The sequence below is a fragment of the Bombus terrestris genome, chromosome 13 (assembly GCF_910591885.1).
Source record: "Bombus terrestris chromosome 13, iyBomTerr1.2, whole genome shotgun sequence".
Taxonomy (NCBI): domain Eukaryota; kingdom Metazoa; phylum Arthropoda; class Insecta; order Hymenoptera; family Apidae; genus Bombus; species Bombus terrestris.
Window position 1 is genome coordinate 943,227 of NC_063281.1, and position 15,236 is coordinate 958,462.

A 15,236-nucleotide genomic window follows, 5' to 3' on the forward strand; every position below is an offset into this window, starting at 1 on the left:
TCTGATAAACGTCACAAATATAATCGAATCGCTACAGTTCATCGTACCTGATAAAAATAACATCAAAGACGACCCTTGTACCTTTAGTACATCTGCCATATGGCGTGTGGCACTTGGGGTGTTAGATTCGTCCCTTCATAGGTTCTCTCCACAGTACCACATTTTCGAGTATCACGCAGATAAAAGATCTTCTTCTCTGTTGCTCATATCGTAAACACGTTTACACGTGGCTGGGATTCTCATCGTCGCGTTTCTTCCTTTAACTTATAGATAATATGAGTATGTACGTGCATTTGTAAGAAAGCTATCTATATTGATATTTAATTCTACCCAACCTACTCGAATTATTTGGCAAAGTAAATGAAGGTTCTAAAATATTATCCAAGGCACCAAAAGGCAGAAGAACATAAAAGTATTTAAGAAGTCTTTAAATCTTTCTAAATCTGAATTAAGTTGGGAAAGAGCATGATGTTATATTCTATTGAATTTTAATTGTCTCATTTACGATGTATGTGAGAAAAATAAATAAATATTAATATGAAAACCAACACTGAGTAGAATTTCATTTATTCGTTCGAAATTTTTGTTCATTTTCGATTAATAAACTTCTGCTCGTTGAACTCGCTTATTTGAACGTAAGTTCCTATCATATGATATCATGTGGATTTTAATATATTTATGGAAGATTTAAAGGTGAAAATTTTCTAGAATGTACATAATACGCAAAAGTATATTATTTTATTGCAATATTCTGTAAGTAGGACAAATCACGGACTAGGTCCCAGTCTTTTAATTTGTTTTTATAAAAATACACTGCCTGGTAATGAGGAAAGCTGGTAAGCTCCTATCTCGTAAACTTTTATCGATTACTGTGTAAACTGTTCGTCTCTCGACAATTTCAGATAAATGGAATTCTACTATAACGAATAATAATAATAACGAATTAATCGAGCCAATCAAAACGAAATGTACGTTGAAAGAAACAACACTCATAAAACGTACAGCTGAATAGGGACAACTTTAAACCATTCGATTCTATACCTGAAAAGGTTAATCCCATTTCGATGGAAACAAGCAGACACTGTCTCCGCTCAGAAAGCTAACAACCGAAATTGCTGGACTCTCGAAAGATACACGTGTCCACGTGGCTTTCCCGAGAAGGATATCCCGTAACCAATTCCAAAAACGAGCCGACAGAAATGTAACGCGATCGTAGCCGGTCCGTCCGATCGATCGCGAAGAAGCGGCAGCTGCTTGCACGATCGAGTCAATATTTAATACAGTGGCCCCGCTGTTGTCCTGTGACCAGTTTCGGAAGGGTGACGTCCCACCCCTTTCATCCAGTCGGGCTGCGTTGGCGCATTCTTACCGGTTTTTGTCGGCGGTTGGTATATCGAAGAAACGTCGAAACTCCAATTCGGGATATCGACGCGAGACGAGGATATCGAATCGGCTGGCGCTTCGACCACGATTCCATCGTGGATCGAAGGAACGACGAAAAAAGGGGGCAGATATTAATAAGATGACACTGTTCGCTTGAACTCGTACGAACGATTGACAGATGTTACTCGGCCAGAGGTAGCTGTTCTCGGGAACGATCGTTCCTTCTCCTCTCGATTCCAACTCACGATAATTATCTTTTTCTACGCTTGTCATGTAGTGACGATGATTTTCTTTTCTTTTTAAAACCCCGAAAATTCCACGGAACGAACGCGTGTACGCGAGAGATGGCATATATGGTGTATCATTTATGACGAGAATCGAAGATTCGATTTTTTGGATGGAAAGGATAATGGTAACTGGTGAGATTCTTAGGGCTGGAAAGGGAACCAGCCTTCTTTGGGGAACACACTGTGCGTCTGGTACAGAGGACCGCGCGCGGTCAGGATTGCATCTAGATTCGGTTTTTTGATCTTCTGGCAAACCGTGGGACGCCGTGGTCCAGCGGAGAACGAGCCAAATATGTCCGTTGCCGGAGCCACATTTTCATTGACTTTTTGCCGGCGAATGAATTATCGCGACGGTCTGCACGTGAAACGTTTCGCGACCTCAGGGGTATAAGCGCGGCCGATCGATTCCACGAATTTTTTGAATATCGAAAAGTTAAAACGAAATTATGGTGATTCGACGTTCACTCTGCCATCTTTTGATGTTATTATTGTCTGGCAGATTCGTGTGTTTCAGAGCAGAAATGGTATTTTAATTTTACTTTCTATTGGCTCTTTTTCCCATTACGTGTAAATGCAACGCTATTGAAAAACATACGAAAGTACTCGAACAATTACCATAGGGAATTTTTATGAATATATTATGCGTGTTATGCAACGTTTCTTGAAATTTTATTGACACTGAAATGATCTGCCAATGTATATACATATAAGATTATAAGGTGCTTATTGTAAATATGCATTTAATGAAAAATTATATGAATCTTGTGATTTTTGTGAAGTGTATGTTTGCAATACATGCCTTCTAACATGCATATACATTCTCGAATTCGTTTCAAACTTTACCAATGTGATCATAATATATCATAATTATATCACGTATATCTATTATAAAATATGGTTTATGTAACACATATGGTATATATTCAGAACAATTTTTCACAAGTGTTCAAATACTTAAATAAAATAAGTTATTGTTTCATCGAGTTAAACACGTTACAGAAGACCGTTCCTACAGAATGTAGAATCTACGATATCTCTAAATTTCATAAAATTTTAGGATGTAGATGGAGAAAGAAGGATTACTGAAAAAGATATTGACCAAATTCTTGAAATTCATTTTTAAAAGTACAATGTGAATTTGATAGAATTTGATAATTCTAAAGTGATTTAAGTACTAAAAAATTACAAATGAAATGTTGCACCTAATTAACTTAACTAAACCTTAACATGTTGACTGTTACCAGTGACCATTGGTGGACCCACGTTACTAAACTTTTTAGGATGATTAAATCAAGATAAATTGAGTGGATTAAAAAATGTTCGACAATGTGAATGTCATAGATAACATTGCCAGAGAAAAGGTGTGCAAATGCAAATATTCTGCGAAAATTAAATGTTTCAATGCAGTAGGTACATTTCAATCTATTGCGAGTCCCAGGGCAAGACATAGGTATATAAAATTCACACGACAATTAACGTGTTAACAGTTTAAAAATCTCTGAAAGCCACCTGAACAAAATCAAAATGGCTCTGTGGAATGGATTCTCACCGTGTTCAGAGTGAAAATATCCGAAGCTGAGTCATCGGAAGAGCGGGCCACGCGCTGCTCTCGTTGGAGGGGATTCGAAGAACAAGCGGACCGCCGCTACGCGGGAATGTATTCCGAATGTTTCCCTCGTAATCGTCTGTTTGTAGGTACGTCCGTGGATCGTCTGGGGTTGGCAAAGGGTGGTGGAACGGGGCCAGGAGAAATGGAAGGAGAGGACAGCTTCTTGCGTTGCATGTTTGTCGTCGAATCCGCCGCGTGATTGACGGACGTTAGCGAGAGACGAGGGCTGCCTCTCTGTATCGTGACATCCTCTGATCCGATGTTTATCTTGCACCGCTACGAGCTCGTTCCTGTTGTTCTCCAAAAGTAGGTATGTAGTACCCGAGAGCGCGATCTTTGCGATCGTATTTCGTGCTGCGTCCTCCTTGGCTGGAATCGATCTTGCTGGACCGTGAGTCGTGGATTAGCGTTCGTGAAAGCCTTCGCAATGGGAAGGAGAACGAACGTGGATCAATCCACAGATAGGGGAGAGAACCGAGAGATTGACATGCGGACCGGGCGGGAGCCTTTAACGCAGAAAGATCGAAGGTCCAACGATCGGAATCGGATGTAGAACCCGCGCGCTACATCTATCGTATCGCTCCTTTTGATGTTTTCGCCAACGTTTCGTTTATTGCCTTTTGCTTTCAACTCGAACGCGTTGGTTAGACTCTCACGAGTTTGCTCTACGATTTCGTAGAAATTTCCAGGAGCTCGATATTTCTTAGAATGGTCTATCTATTAGGATTGATTCGTCTCTTTTAGGAAGTTGGAAGGTGCAGATTTGTACAAGGTTTTGGTTAGTTTAATTTGATCTTTTAGTGAACTTATTAATACTAATTAGTAATATGAAAATATGTAGTCTTTCGTTAACTGAGTATTGAAAATTGTGTATTTTTCTAGCGATTGAGTATCAATATTATAAAAATTCGTTTGCTTCTAGTTCTTGGATATCGTAATATGAAAACGTGTATTCCTGTAGTGATCGAGTATTGAATAGGTTTAGTCTTATGATTTTGAAATCAATGTGAATAGGTTGAAATAAATTTATGAAGGATTAGGATAGAATTAATTCTACCTAGAATATTATTCGTAGTTTTCTGGGCAAGTGAATTTTCTTCGACGCTTCTTTTCTTAATCTTTCTTATTATCATTTCTCATATTCCAGTTATTAATGACCTACGAAGACTCTGCGAAATATTAATAAAAATCGTAGCTGAAAATTATTTCTCACTAAATACACAAAGAATATTTCCATACCAATGTATCACACTACCGAAAAATATTCGAGACAGAATTTTACTTCATTGGTCACACAGAATGAATAAAGTCTCGACACCAGTGAGAATGTTTTGCGAGCGGACATTCTACCGGTATTCGAAATGCGACTCTAAAGAATGTTAATTTTACATTTAATCATGGGTATCGGTTTCTACCAACGCAGTTATTGCGCGAAAGGAATGATTATGGAACGCAACGAAATTGTTACACCCAGTGGAACGCGAGTCGTTCTCGCGAGCAAGGGTAATCAATACAATTATTATGCTCCTGTTCCAGTGCATTTTCTGGAGCGCTGTACGCTGTACAACCTTCGGTCCACGACGCAGGGAAGAAAAAAATAATAAAGGCTAAGAGAAAGGGAACTGTTCTCGAGAATACCTCACAAGAACGCGTTTTTTCCTCGCTCGAAAAATAACGTGTCAGGGTCGTTGTATTCGAGATATAAATTGCTTTTCGGAATGGAGTCTCGCGTTTCAGTGAAAAGCTATGATTTTCTCGGACAAAACATAGTTTTTAGTTCTGAATAGAAAGACTGTTTCATTATTTTTAAACTGTCGTCTAAAAATTACACGTGACGCAGTGGTGCTATAAAAATCTCAAGTTATTTGTACTCTTCGAGATATACTGTATTGTAAGAATACAATAACGATAATACGTTTAAACAATTTCCGTTCTAAAACTGTCAAAAATATTGCAATGCTTTGCGTCGTGTCTCTCGGCAAAGAACCAGGCAATCATTGTTAGATTTCAGAAATTCTCTCTAAGGATGTAGTTTAATTTATGACACATCAGTGTAATAGAAAACAAAAGATAAAAAATAACAAACTCTAGTCGAATATCCAAATAATATTTTTCACTAAAAAGAATAGCTGTAAATTTACCTAAGAAGACTAAAATAAAAGATTATAATCTCCTACCAAGAAGCCTAATCTTTTCCCACTAAAGCAGTCAGAAACGTTACAACCCTCAGCGTCATTCCTCTTAGCGAAGAAGCAAAACCGATTTCAAAGACAAAGAAGCGTAGACCGATTTCAAAGACTTTCTCGGAAGATCGAGTGGAAGAAGGGTTGTTGAATTTTCCCCGCGGCTTGCAGAATATTTTCGTAGCTCTCGTTCGTGGCTAGCCAGTACTCGTCCGTAGCAAAGAATAAATAACTCGGTAGCTGCTTAATGGATCGTAAAAGCGTCGCAAATTTCGCGGCCGTGGGGAGAGGACGGCGCGGTTCTGAAGGCAATTTCCAAGCATAATTCGCACCTGGTCCAATAAGCATCATCCACGGACTACCGAGTTGAATTTCGATCGTCCGGCTAAACCTCGTAAAATCCTCCCTTGTCCGCCAGTTAATCAAGATCTCCGACGGTGCACTCTGACGAAAAGTGATAAAACTTTCGTTTCTACGTCGTAAATGGCTCACCTTGAAACGCTGACTCCCTCCAAACCGATAACTTTTACGCAGCGATTTCGTTTATCGCCACTGTTGCCTGCACGCGCTTTCCAACCGCGGTGCTTACAATTCCAACATTTTATTAAATAAAGGCTACTGCGTTCGTTTAATGCCGAAAGTTTCGTTTCTACGATTGAGATAGTAAAATTGGATAATGACGGGCTTCGGCGAACGTTTTCTTTTTATTTAAGTTTCTGAGGAGGGATTATTTTAGGAAGTTGAGGATTCGGATATATTCCTTACGTTCAGTGAAAAACATTAACAAATGTTGTATTATTTAATACTCTGCGTTATAAGGCACACGCGATGCGAGTGAAATTATACATTTACGATAAAATGATTAGAAAATAAAAACAGTGGAGGACGTTTAATTTGAACGTACAATTATTTGTACATGTCCTAAGATTTATGGCCTGGGATGACGCATGTTCACGTATTTATCTACACTTGTCGCAATATCTAACCTATGTAAATCCAGAATCATTCACAGCCTACTCATCATTCGTTGTCTGTACCAAAATGCATTCGGCAAAATACTTCCATCGAATTAACTGTCAACAACGATTACGTGAAATTTAAAGGCTGGTAAATTAAAATCCTCGCGTTCACACCTCCGCTATAGTTCGCGGAATTATCGAACGTTTTACGCGCAATTACGCTTTAAGTGGTTTTCCTGTCCATCGTTTGACCGGTGCTTTCCGTTGGTTCCTCATCTTCTGACTTCATTGCTATGCATGGAACGGCGCAAGGATCGCAGGAGGACGACCAAGGTAATTGATTCCTGTCCGAACGAGATATTTACATACGCTAATGGCGTGCTTTCGGCTTATTTGGCTCTCGTATTCGCCACGTTTCGCTTCGTGTGTTCATCTCTGCGTATCTTACTAGTGGCATGATACACGCGATTTCAGAATCGAACAGAGCTCGAATTTCTTGTTTCTGTGTAGTATACTGTGAATTGTTTCGGATAAGTAACCGCTTTCGAAGGCCGATGAATAATCGTCTCGTTGATAGCCTCGCTTCCAAAGACTTTTAATTGCCATTGACAGCAGCTTAATGCAGACGTCACGTTCTGATAGATGGTAATTATGGGTAATTATGGCGAACGGACGAACGTTTGATGGAAAGAATGACGAGTTAGTCGTGAATTTTTTTCCTTGTTTGGTCGAAGAATTTTAACCCTGCTGCGATCCTCAAATCTTTGTATTTCAATCTCGTTCTCATTTTAGCAAAGAAAAAGAATTTCTGACGTTTCGAGGTAATGTTTAATATGAAACTGAAATGAAAAATCATGCATACCAATACGACGTTTTTTTTTATATTTTGTCTACGTTAAGGATATTCTTTTAGAAGAATATAATTGAAAAATCGGAAATGACCGAAAGAATAAATTACTTTGGAAAACTGTTTCAAAGAATTTTCAAAGTTTCCGAGATTCATTTCTAATTCCAGAAAACCATCAAAAACATCGTATATAAATTTTAAATCGAACAAAAACGGACTAACAAGTTAAGTAACACACGCACACTTACATATTACCAATTAACTCACGATTCAAATTATTAATTATAAATTCAATGACCAAAATTACCTGAAAAATTTTTCGGAGCTTGCAAAATTCCTCACAACTCCAAACACCGCCAAATTACTGGAAATGTGCGCTCAAACTCTAACCCAGATAGAACCACACCTCTGCAATTAAAATTTTATCAGTAAACTAATATTAGACTGCGAATTTTTCTACAAACTTACATTTTTATGAACACACTTAAAAATAGAACTTAAGTAGAAATATCTTCTTATACCTTGCATATTTTATATATTTTTACATATTATGTGCATTCTATACATTTGTGCATTTGTAAATTTTGCATAAATGCATAACAATCCGTAATCTACTGGTTATAACGAGTTACCATAGTTTTTAAAATTTACCACTAGAAACCACTAAATCCATCAACCTCTCTACCTCTGAATCCCAAAGCGAACTAGAAGCGCACTCACACAAAGAATTGACTGGCTCATTAATGGCACGAGAAACAGGGTTCGAAGCGAAGGCAGCGTTGAAATTCATCACGTAGCTGGTCAGTGTCACGTCGGAATCTCGGGGTCGCTTAGGAACACCCGAACCTGGAATAGGCTCACATTGTTCGCGACGATTCCCTCGACACGACTATACCTAACTGGAGAGTCTAACTCTCCATCGGGTTTCTACACGCTCACCCACGTGGCGTATCAGCGGAACACACGGCGGAGAGGAAGACGTGCGACGCACGGGCAGCAAGCGCACGTGTCGCGCTTTTCTAGCTCGGTATTACGCGCTTGGGAGCAAACAACGAAATAAGAGCATCAGATAGGCGGCCCCACGGTCGTGCCTCTCCCCGTGGTACACTTCATAAATAACTCCGGTTTCTCGACCCACACACGGCCACGCGAGCGCACGCTCGCTCGTTGCTTTCCGCCTCTCTCCTATCTAAGGTGGACCGAGAGGGTAATCGTCGAGGTACGCGTCCACTCAAGAGTAAAACTATCGCGAGGTGCTCTCGAGAGTATTTCTCGTAAGTGAACACTGCGTTGAGAAACACGACTATTCGAGTCACTATCAGATAGGATAGAGAATGAGAATCGCTCTCAAAGCGGTATCCACTTGCGAGAAACACCCTCGAGAGCAACTCACGATTGTTTAACTCTAGAGTAAACGAGTACCTTTACGTACCTTACGTGGCGGATGTTTATGGATTTGTAGGGGAGGGGCGTGGTTAAAAAGTGCCAAATCTGTACCGTTTCCAGCCTAAAATTGTAAGAAAATATCATATATCGTATACTTTGTCGCCAATGATGATTTGATTGAGAAAGTATCGTCCGAAGAAAAGAATAAAATATAACGATGGTTCTTCGTATTTATTATATTCCATTTTGTCTTGGAAGTAAGTTATAATGTAATAACTTGTCGCGTTTTGTTAATACAAATTGATAACAATTTATGCGAATGTTTATGCAATTTTATATCTTTATAAAGATGTAGGTACGACACAACAACAAGTTTTCTACTTTGAATGTTTTGTATATTCTTACATGTTATATGCATTTTGCAGATTTCTGAAGCCTTAAGCCAAGAATACATATGTATCTTTTGTCTGGTTATTAATTAACAATTTGTCCAATATGTTTTTACATGCTATACAAATATCTATTTTCCTTTACAGAATAGGATTCGATTTCTTGCACTCCATGCATTCAATTCGCAAGCTATGGTCACTTGAAGTGAGAAACTTCTAATTCGTTGTTTCACGAATCATTCCACACGCAGCATTCCAAACACTAGCTAATTGTAAGTAACTCGGCTGAGAGACCTCCATTTTGATAATCATCTTGTACTCTTTTAAATACAATAATAAAATGCAACATTCAGGTGCAAATGTTCGATCGTTAGACGGTGAACGAATGCTTATTTACACTTTTATTTTACTAAATTATTGTTAATCAGATTTAACAACTAATAATTAGCCTCAAACAGTTTCATATATAAAAGTTTCGTATACGTATATAAAATACATTAATAGCCCAATGCAATTAATAAAGTTGCCTTCTTCACGAAAGAATCCATTGTAAGAAACTTCAAGAGAGAAAAAGATATTACTAAATTTTACGAAAGCGTAGGGAGAGTCATGATATAAACTCTACACTATACTGCGCACCGTAATAGTCGTAACCCGAGGATGAAGAACGCGACTGAGAAAACGTGTCGACGGTGTTCTGTCTTTCTTGTAGTAGATTTAACCGAGGAGCGTTATTAACCCAAATTGGCCGTGCTTCGTGCCCTTATCCAATCCCACGCGAGCTACGTACTTCTATGCCAACACGGGAATTATATCGCCCCGGGGCTGTAACTGGTCACGTGTTCTGACTCGTTCTGGATGCACGTTTTGATGGGGTAGGGATGTGGAATTGAATTTCACAGGAATTTGAGGAGTATTTCGTTTGTTCCGTACTTCGTATTTCATATTTCAAATTTCTCAGGTGTATTTCAAGAGCGTCACGATAGAAAATAAATCAGTTTGTATTAGAAAATCATTAGAAACGTGAAAGGAAGATTTCAAGTGTAAAAAATAAGAAATTATAAAAATAATATTGTACCATTGTTTCTTAGAGTCTATTTGTAATTGTAACAATTACGTTTGGTAAATAATTGTTTTGTAAGCTTCTAAATAATTGTTCGCTTTCGTTGAAAAGAAGAAAGAAAAAAGTGAGAAAATGGAAGATCATTTTTTATATTTCTTTCGCGGTGAATGTGCATCTCGATCTATTATTATGCGCAGATTGGAACTCTCTGGTTCTTAACTCGCGAAAATGCTCGTACCATCAATAAGCGATATTGTGCATCTCCAAAGCTGCTCTTGTAAGTTAAACCAATTTCAAAGAAAGGAGCGAGATGCCAGGACGGTGTGCAGAGTTCAGCCGTGATCCGCAACTCGTGCAAGCATTTGGGAATATGTAAATACCGGATTACACGCAAGCGAGCAAGGTTTCCGAACGAAGTGTCAGCCGCGAAAGAGCTTACAGGAACAATGGTCGGTCGTGACTGGCGTAGATCGATACGATTTGACGTGTATGCTCATGGTGTTAGTGTGCCACGGGCCAACCTATGTAAATCTAGACGGACAACGCTGTAAGTAAGCTTGATCCGTTCTAAGAATAGCGGGACAATATGTTCCGCGTTGAATCCAAGAAATCGGTTTGTTCGTTTCGCAATCGAACCTCTACGAACCTTTCAACATCCTCGCTTCTCGTCGACCGGACGTATCGATCAAAATATAAAATAATAAGATCAAAGAACACAAACGCGGTACAATTTCGGTCGATCTGTCGAAGAAAATCGTCGTATACCGCGTTTTTCGTCGCGATTGGGAAGATATCACGTATTCGCTCACAACTCGAATTATTATAAATTACAATTTCGAGCGAGTAGGTTTAGCCGAGTTGGACAAGAATTGAGTTGTATGTTACACAATTGCGTTGACAATACTAAGTGTCTTTCCTTTCTTTTTCTTTCGTCTGGGTATGTTTGATGCGATGCCTTAGACAGTTAAAGTTCGCCTTATTACGCGCTTAAAATCTGCAAGTGTAGGTGGAGATTTATTGACAATTAGTATTGGCTTCTTGAGCTTCAATGTGTGTGGACAGGAAATATTTCCAAAAACCTGTACGCGTCTGAATGAAATCAAGTGGCATTAGGTTTCTGAATGATAAACTGTGGGATAGGTGTTCTTTCTAATTTTGAATAGGAATTCGTTACGATTGTATCTTGCTATTTTGTTGCTTAGTGTATTGTTGTGTGTTTTGTTCAATGTTCTTCGCGCGAGTTCTTCAATATGGGTCATAATGTCTGTCTTTCGGATTCCGTATGTCATTTTCGCAAACTGCAGCCGCGAGTGATATCAAGAATGATTCTTACAAATACGTTCTGTACTCTTTGTGCGTTGTGCGTGTATTTTGTAGACAGCGGACTCGAATCGTTCTCATTGTTTCATGGATGGCTGGCTTCCAGGTGATTCGCATAGAGTACTAACAATAAGCGTGCAAAATAATTTTCGATAATTGCGTTTTCGTTGGTGTTGTCAATCCGCATCTACGATTACCTACTTAAATGATTGATCTTTGCTAGAAGATCCGAAGGGATCTCGCGACGGAGCAACAGTTCGCGATTTTATTGGGGGTGCGTCTGAAATTTCAGAACCACCGTCATCGGTGTTGGTCGACTGCCTAGAAATCTCAGTTTACAATTCCGATTTTATTCTTACGTCTCAACAGAAATAAATAAAAAAGAAGGAAATTGATTTTGCACGAGATCGGTAAAAAATGTGCGGATTCGTCGATTCGCAGGCTGAGACTGCTGACACATATCGAAAACTTGCCAGCACCATCGTTCCTCGAAATAAACATCGTTCGCTTCCAAAGAGCGAAGAAATTCGAGCCGCTTAGGTATTCCGTTTGATTATTCAGCGTCTGGCAGCCGTTAGCAGACGCTTCGTCATATTAACATTCTCGAAATACAAAACCACCATTCAGAGAAGGGAAACATCGATAGACTACGGCCCCGGTTGCGTATTGCGCATGCATTGAATATCGGCGTGCCGTGATTCGACTCGATGCTTGCATTTCGAAACGCCTTGTCGAAAGTCGTGTCGATGGTTTTTTCGATTAATTGCTCCATTAATTGTCGAGATATTGTTGCTTGTTCGGTCCTTGAATTGTTTCGTCGCGTCAGCATGAGCTTGGAGTTTTTAAGGAGGTTATTTCCTTCCTCGAATGACTTTTGTTCCAACATCTCTGCTGGTTTTTCTACCGTCATTTTTCATGAAATATGAAGTTAAGTCGTCGAGAAATAGATATAATATTTCGAGAGGTGGAAAAATAGACGCATATGTCAGGTACTTTAACGGCAAATGACTTTCGAGTGCTGTTTTTATAGGTAAAATCTCCAGAGAATAATTGATTCTCTACAGGTAACGTGAAATTGTAAAAGTGGAATCTCGACAATAAATCGGAATTCAAGAAAATCATGGTAATCGTATTGTCAACGAGCAGATTTCAATTCAAATCAAATTCCAATGCACTTGAAATAAAGCTTTACATGGGACCTACAGTTTACTATACTACGGATGTTAATGTGAATTTATATTTTTATGAACGCAACTAAAAGAGCAAGATCTAGTCAGAGATTTGTTTCACTTGCCAAGTATTATAGCAGATACTATATTTTACATATCTTATATACTTCTATATATTCCATAAATGCATCAAAATTCATAGTCCATTTATTACTGAAAGTATACGACGATATATCTAACAATCGGTTAGTGATCCTTAAAATCTGCTAGTCCTCTAAAATACAAGAAGAAGTAGGAAAGTAGAAGAATGTTCAAAAAATTCCACGAGCTCAAAAACAGGTCTGTCGGCAAAAACTAAATTGAAAGCAGAGGTCGATTAATCGATGACACACTCACAACATACTTTAACTTGTCTGTTCTACGAAAACACACGTTCAGAAGTATCGAGCGGTATAAAATCCATCGATTTCTTACCAATGAATTCGCGTCTGACAGTCATCGAGCGCAAGGCAGTTGTGTTCACCGTCAGTCGGTTGATCTTCATGGTGAACATCGGTAAATGCGCGCTGGCCAAAAGTCCAGAGGCAAAAGAAACCCGAACGACCATTTCTGTGGCACGTGGAACGCACGAAAATGCCCGGCTTCTTCTGCCTCGCGAGCAAAGGGCCGCGTTTCGCGAACGGCAGCACGATAAACGGCGCCTTAGAAAAAACTTGGAAGACGATCCTGTACGTGAGACGCGAGACAAACGACTAATCTTGGACGGTGTACCTTCGTCCCTTCGATAGGTTCGTGGCCCTTTCTGGCATCGTGCTTATGGCGCTCGAACACTCATTCTGATTTATTCCCGCTCATAGCGATGCGTGTCTCGTTCGCGGTCTAAGTAGAATAGGACGTCGCCGGTCAGACTATTAGACAGGCGACGCGTCGCGTTTAACTGACGCGGGACAAGTTTTTGCTTCCCTTGGATTATACAGGCTCCTTTGGCATGATGAAATCTGTAGAATGTTTTGTGTACTGTTACTTAACGCAGATGTTAACAATATCAGAACATAGTAAATATATGAAGATTACTTGATTACCTTGTTCGTCTCTAGAGTCTCTTGAAAAAGAACGAATGCTGATAATACAAGTGTTAAGAATACCAATATGTCTTAAGAATATTAATACGTTTCAAGAATACTATCTTACGATTGTTTAAAGACTTTTTCAACGTTATTTCCAATTTTATATTTATGTCTTTTTATATTTGTACCCCGGGAACATATTTACCCCAAAGCATTTTATTCAGCGTCAAGATTCTAAAATAAAATTCACTTTTCTATTACAATCTAAATTCCGAAGAATCTATAATACGACTTTAAAGAATCAAATATTACGTTCTATCAAATTTTCTAATTTTACACCACCAAATTCCAATTACTTACGTACTCCAAAGCATCTTCATCAACTTCGAGATTCAAAAATGTACGTATCATTCTCCCCCTATTTAAGGGAGGGACTAACCATAGATAAAAGGACATAAACTTTTAACCTAATTTAATAGTAGGCTAATTTAAGAGACTACGACTTAATCTCTTTGTCGATCCATTGCAACAAATTCCCGTTGAATGCGCTACAACGTGAATCTGCCACGATTTCGAGCAAGATTCCAGCAAACGAAACCAGAACGAGAAAGATAGAGGAGGTAGAAGCGTTCGCAGCAGCGTTTTTCTACGAGGACAGATAATCATCGTTCGCTCCAGCAGCGTGTCACCGGATAGCACTTATCAGTAAGAGATTGACGACGAGGTCTGCGAGCGAAGGCAGTCACCAACCGCGGCGCGGAAGCGTGTGGGGGATAGAGAGCAAGGCACCGAGGCATAGAGCGATGCTGAAACGGGAGAGAAAAGCAAACGTGGAGGGAATGAAACGAAGCCAGACCCCCCACTTGCTGTTCGCGAGTGGCGGCGCGTGTCAACCTTGCCTTGTCCTTGAAACCACGCGACCGCGACCGTACAACGAGCCAAGTCGCTTCGGAACTTTACTAGACGCTCTCACTCGGTTCTAGCCGTTCTAGGAATCAGCTGATTGACCAACAAAAGAGGAATTCCTAGTGGCTCCTGTGGTCGCATTTTCACGGACCTGCACAGACACGAAATAATTAACGTTGTCTGCCATGCAAACGACTGACAATGAGTTCCCATTCTTCGTCTTTTTTCTCAAGGCTCGGTTCGAGAACCTGCTTGGAAGAAGGCTTGAACAATTGCTCTTACGTCATGATCCTAATCACTAGTTTCGTCCTTTGAACGAATAATTCCTAATTTGCGCCGATGTTCTTGAAAATATTTTTGGAAGATTGAAGCTGTGATTCATGTTTTCCAGGGAAATATTATATTAGTATTTAATTACAGAAGCGATTATATTTTACCTTAGATATGTAATTTATCAGATTATTTAATGGTTTTATTTGTTGGATATAGTATGTTGCGAAAATTATTATCTTTTGTTTAGCATAATGATAATAGTATTATTTTCTGTCTGTTTTTATTAAGAGATTTTTATACTTGAAAGTATTCAATTACCGATTCTTCTAAAACTTTTTATTATATTGTGGTGATAAAATGGAAGTTCAAACTGCAGCACTGCAGAAAACGGTTAG

The 15,236-nt window shown here is 39.2% G+C and overlaps 2 long non-coding RNA genes across 3 annotated transcripts in view; one reads left to right on the forward strand and one right to left on the reverse strand.

The window, feature by feature from the left end:
* Positions 1-3,029: 3,029 nt before the first annotated feature.
* LOC125386162 overlaps positions 3,030-15,236 on the forward strand; it is a 36,117-nt gene continuing 23,910 nt past the window's right edge. The window contains exon 1 of the long non-coding RNA XR_007226059.1: positions 3,030-3,589. This is a non-coding gene — a long non-coding RNA (uncharacterized LOC125386162). The remainder of the gene's footprint in view (positions 3,590-15,236) is intronic.
* On the reverse strand, positions 6,229-14,928 carry LOC125386161. 2 transcript variants are annotated; one of them, XR_007226057.1, is made up of 5 exons: positions 14,023-14,928; positions 13,678-13,896; positions 7,989-13,593; positions 7,576-7,676; positions 6,229-7,260 (listed from the first exon to the last, which is right to left on the reverse strand). It is a non-coding gene; the product is annotated as an uncharacterized LOC125386161 (long non-coding RNA). The 2 variants fall into 2 exon arrangements; XR_007226058.1 differs by having other exon boundaries at positions 7,920-13,593.